The sequence below is a fragment of the Meles meles genome, chromosome 3, assembly GCF_922984935.1.
Source record: "Meles meles chromosome 3, mMelMel3.1 paternal haplotype, whole genome shotgun sequence".
In the NCBI taxonomy this organism is placed as follows: Eukaryota; Metazoa; Chordata; class Mammalia; order Carnivora; family Mustelidae; genus Meles; species Meles meles.
In genome coordinates, this window is record NC_060068.1 from 88,650,864 (window position 1) to 88,656,751 (window position 5,888).

The 5,888-nt window shown below is 38.3% G+C and overlaps 1 pseudogene; it reads left to right on the forward strand.

The window, feature by feature from the left end:
• Window positions 1–2,207: 2,207 nt before the first annotated feature.
• Window positions 2,208–2,325, forward strand: LOC123939466 (annotated as a pseudogene).
• Window positions 2,326–5,888: the final 3,563 nt, after the last annotated feature.

A 5,888-nucleotide genomic window follows, 5' to 3' on the forward strand; every position in this document is an offset into this window, starting at 1 on the left:
CCACCCTTTTAGTATTTTATTCTCTCATTCATATATTCTTATCTGGATAAAATGATAGGCAGAAAAACTCACCACAAAAAAGAGAACAAGAGGCAGTACCGAAGGCTAGGGACCTAATCAATGTGGACATTGGTAATATGTCAGATCTAGAGTTCAGAATGACGATTCTCAAGATGCTAGCTGGGCTGAAAAATGGCATGGAAGATATTAGAGAAACCCTGTCTGGAGAAATAAAAGCCCTTTCTGGAGAAATAAAGGAACTAAAATCTAACCAAGCTGAAATTTAAAAAGCTATTAATGAGGTGTAATAAAAAATGGAGGCTCTTACTGCTAGGATAATGAGGCAGAAGAGAGAATTAGTGATACAGAAGACCAAATGACGGAGAATAAAGAAGCTGAGCAAAAGAGAGACAAACAACTACTGAACCAAGAGGGGATAATTCGAGAGATAAGTGATACCATAAGATGAAACAACGTTAGAATAATTGGGATTCCAGAAGAAGAAGAAAGAAATAGGAGGGCAGAAGGTATAGAGGAGCAAATTATAGTAGAGAATTTCCCTAATATGGCAAAGGGAACAAGCATCAAAATCCAGGAGGCACAGAGAACGCCCCCCTCAAAATCAATAAAAATAGGTCCACACCCCATCATCTAATAGTAAAACTTACAAGTCTTAGTGACAAAGAGAAAATCCTGAAAGCAGCCCAGGACGAAAGTCTGTAACATACAATGGTAAAAATATTAGACGGGCAGCAGACTTGTCCACAGAGACCTGGCAGGCCAGAAAGAACTGGCATGATATATTCAGAGCATTAAATGAGAAAAACATGCAGCCAAGAATACTATATCCACCCAGGCTATCATTGAAAATAGAAGGAGAGATAAAAAGCTTCCAGGACAAACAAAACTAAATGAATTTGTAAACACCGAACCACCCCTCCAGGAAATATTGAAAGGGGTCCTCTAAGCAAAGAGAGAGCCTAAAAGTAGTAGACCAGGAAGGAACAGAGACAATATACAGTAACAGTCACCTTACAGGCAATACAATGGCACTAAATTCATATCTTTCAATAGTTACCCTGAATGTAAATGGGCTAAATGCCCCAATCAAAAGACACAGGGTATCAGAATGGATAAAAAAACAAGACCGAGGCCACCTGGGTGGCTCAGTGGGTTAATCCTCGGTCTTCGGCTCAGGTCATGATCCCAGGGTCCTGGGATTGAGGCCTGCATCAGGCTCTGTGCTCAGCAGGGAGCCTGCTTCCCCCCTTCTCTCTGCCTGCCTCTCTGCCTACTTGTGATCTCTCTCTCTGTGTCAAATAAATACATTTAAAAAATCTTAAAAACAAAACCAACCAACCAATGAAACAAATAAAAAAACAAGATCCATTGATATGCTTTTGCAAGATACTCATTTTAGACCCAAAGACACTTCCAGATTTAAAGTGAGGGGGTGGAAAACCACTTACCAAGCTAATGGACGTCAAAAGAAAGTGGAGTGGCAATCCTTATATCAGACAAATTAGATTTTAAACCAAAGACTATAATAAGAGATGAGGAAGGACACTATATAATATGTAAAGGGTCTATCCAACAAGAAGATCTAACAATTTTAAATATCTATGCCCCTAACATGGGAGCAGTCAATTACATAAAGCAACTAATAATCAAATAACCAAAACTAACTAATAAAAATCAAAGAAATACATCTACAATAAAACAATAATAGTAGGGGACTTTAACACCCCCCTCACTGAAATGGACTATCATCCAAGCAAAAGATCAATGAGGGAACAGACTTTAAGTGACACATTGGACCAGATGGACATCACAGATATATTCAGAACACTCCATCCCAAAGCAACAGAATAACATTCTTCTCCAGTGCACATGGAACATTCTCCAGAACAGATCACATCCTGGGTCACAAATTGAGTCTCAACCGGTACCAAAAGATTGGGATCATTTCCTGCATATTTTTTGGATCACAGTGCTTTGAAACTAGCACTCAATCACAAGAGGAAAGTTGGAAAGAACTCAAATATATGGAGGCTAAAGAACATCTTACTAAAGAATGAATGCGTCAACCAGGAAATTAAAGAAGAATGTAAAAAAAATTCATGAGAACAAATGAAAATGAAAACACAATTCAAAATCTTTGGGACACAGCAAAGGCGGACCTAAAAGGAAAGTATATAGCAACACATAGCTTTGCGTAGTGGCAGTTATCATAGCCAATGAGGTTTATCTGAGGCGCGATTATTGCTAATTGAAAGTATATAGCAACACAAACCTTTCTTAAGAAACAAGAAAGGTCTCAAAAACACAAGGTAACTCTACACCTAAGGGAGTGGGAGACAGAAGAGCAAATGAAGCCTAAAGCCAGCAGGAGAAGAGAAATAATAAAGATCAGAGCAGAAATCAATGAAATAGAAACCAAAAGAACAGTAGAATAGATCAACAAAACTAGGAGCTGGTTTTTTGAAAGAATTAATTAATAAGATTGATAAACCCCTGGCCAGACTTATTAAAAAGAAAAGAGAAAGGACTCAAATCAATAAAATTATGAAACAGGAAAGATTACAACCAACACCAAAGAAATACAAACAATTGTAAGAACATATTATGAGCAACTCTACGCCAGCAAATTGGACAATTTGGAAGAAATGAATGCATTCCTAGAGATGTATGAACCACCAAAACTGAACAAGGAAGAAACAGAAAACTTGAACAGATCCTGAAGCAGTCATCAAATTCTCCCAACAAACAAGAGCCCAGGGCCAGATGGCTTCCCAGGGGGAACTTAAAGAGGAATTAGTACCTAGTCTCCTGAAACTGTTCCAAAAAACAGAAATGGAAGGAAAACTTCCAAACTCATTTTATGAAGCCAGCATTACCTTGATCCCCAAACCAGACAAAGACCACATCAAAAAAGAGAATTACAGACTAATATCCCTGATTGACATGGATGCAAAAATTCTCACCAAAATACTAGCCAATAGGATCCAACAGTACATTAAAAGGATTATCCACCATGACCAAGTGGGATTTATTCCTGGACTGCAAGGCTGGTTCAACATCTGCAAATCAATCAATGTGATATAATATATTAGTAAAAGGAAGAACAAGAACCATATGATACTCTCAATAGATGCAGAAAATGTATTCGATAAAGTACAGCATCCTTTCTTGATCACAACTCTTCAGAGTGTAGGCATAGAGAGTACATACCTCAATATTATAAAAGCCATCTATGAAAAATGGGAAAAACTGAGAGCTTTCCCCCTAAGTCAGGAACATGGCAGGGATGTCCACTTTCACCACTACTATTCAACACGGTACTAGAAGTCCTAGCCTCAGCAATCAGACAACAAAAAGAAATTAAAGGCATCCAAATTGGCAAAGAAAAAGTCAAACTCTCAGTTTGCAGATGATATGATACTTTATGTGGAAAACCCAAAAGACTCCACTCCAAATCTGCTAGAACTCATACAGGAATTCAGTAAAGTGTCAGAATATAAAATCATTGCACAGAAATCAGTTGCATTTCTATACACCTGCAAGAAGACAGAAGAAAGAGAAATTAAGGAGTCAATCCCATTTACAATTGCACCCAAAACCATAAGATACCTAGAAATAAACCTAACCAAAGAGGCAAAGAATCTGTACTTAGAAAACTATAAAGTACTCATGAGAGAAATTGAGGAAGACACAAAGAAATGGAAAAATGTTCCATACTCATGGGTTGGCAGAACAAATATTGTGAAAATGTCTATGCTACCTAAAGCAATCTACATGTTTGATGCAATCCTTATCAAAATACCATCCACTTTTTTCCCCCAAAGAAATGGAACAAATAATCCTAAAATTCATATGGAACCAGAAAAGACCTTGAATAGCCAGAGGAATGTTGAAAAAGAAAGCCAAAGTTGGTGGCATCACAATTCCAGACTTCAAGCTCTATTACAAAGCTGTCATCATCAAGACAGTATGGTACTCGCACAAAAACAGACACATAGATCAATGGAACAGAATAGAGAGCCCAGAAATATGCCCTCAACTCTATGGTCAACTAATCTTTGACTAAGCAGGAAAGAATATCCAATGGAAAAAAAAAAAAAAGATACTCTCTTCAACAAATGGTGTTGGGAAAATTGGATGGCCACATGCTGAAAAATGAAACTGGATCATTTCCTTACACTACACAGAAAAATTGAGTCAAAATGGATGAAAGACCTCCACATGAGAAAGGAATCCATCAAAATCCTTGAGGAGAACAGAGGCAACAACCTCTTTGACCTCAGCCAAAGCAACTTCTTCCTAGAAACATCACGAAAGGCAAGGGAAAACTGAACTATTGGGACTTCATCAAGATCAAAAGCTTTTGCACAGCAAAGGAAACAGTCAACAAAACCAAAAGACAACTGACAGAATGGGGGAAGATATTTGCAAACAGCATATCAGATAAATGGCTAATATCCAAAATCTATAAAGAACTTATCAAACTCAACACCCAAAGAACAAATAATCCAATCAAGAAATGGGCAGAGGACATGAACAGACATTTCTGCAAAGAAGACATCCAGATGGCTAAGAGACACATGAAAAAGTGCTCCACATCACTTGGCATCAGGGAAATACAAATCAAAACCACAATGAGATACGAATCAGAATGGCTAAAATTAACAAGTCAGGAAACAACAGATGCTGGCAAGGATACGGAGAAAGGGGAACTGTCCTACACTGTTGGTGGGAATGCAAGCTGGTGCAACCACTCTGGAAAACAGCATGGAGGTTCCTCAAAAAGTTGAAAATAGAGCTAACCTACGACTTAGCAATTGCACAACTGGGTATTTCCCCCAAAGATACAAATGTACTGATCAGAAGGGGCACATGCACCCAAATGTTTATAGCAGCAATATCCACAATAGCCAAACTATGGGAAGAATCTAGATGTCCATTAACAGAAAAATGGATAAAGAAGATGTGATACACACACACACACACACACACACACACACACAATGGAATACTATGCAGCCATCAAAAGAAATGAAATCTTGCCATTTGTAATGACATGGATGGAACTAGAGGGTATAATGCTGAGCGAAATAAGTCAATCAGGGAAAGACTATTATCATATGATCTCCCTGATATGAGGAATTTGAGAGGCAAAGTGGAGGGTTTTAGGGGTAGGGAAGGAAAAAATGAAACAAGATGGGATCAGGAAGAGACAAACCATAAGAGACTCCTAATCTCACAAAACAAACTGAGAGTTGCTGGGGGGAGGCAGGTAGGGAGAGGGTGGTTGGGTTATGGACATTGGGGAGGGTATGTGCTATGGTGAGTGCTGTGAAGTGTGTAAGCCTGACAATTCACAGACCTGTACCCCTGCGGCAAATAATACATTATATGTTAATTTAAAAAAATAAAAATAATTAAAAATAAAATTAAAGGGGTGCCTGGGTAGCTCAGTGGGCTAAAGCCTCTGCCTTCGGCTCAGGTCATGGTCTCAGGGTCCTGGGATCGAGCCCCACATCGGGCTCTCTGCTAGGCAGGAAGCCTGCTTCCCCCTCTCTCTCTCTGCCTGCCTCTCTGCCTGTTTACGATCTCTCTCTCTCTCTGTGTCAAATAAATAAGTAAAATCTTTTAAAAAAATAAATAAATAAATACCAAAAATTTCTGTAAAGAAAGAGAAAAGTTTGAAGCAACTATTGGTTGTAAAAATAAAATCCCCATTAAATCAATTACAAAACAGAGAGAAAACCAGAAATTTTCTATCATAACCTGAAAGCCCGAAAGAATGTGATGTATCCCTTTGACCAACCAGTGGCAAGGGTTTCTTTCACAAATTTATCAGACAACTTTTAGAAATATAGGTGAAGATA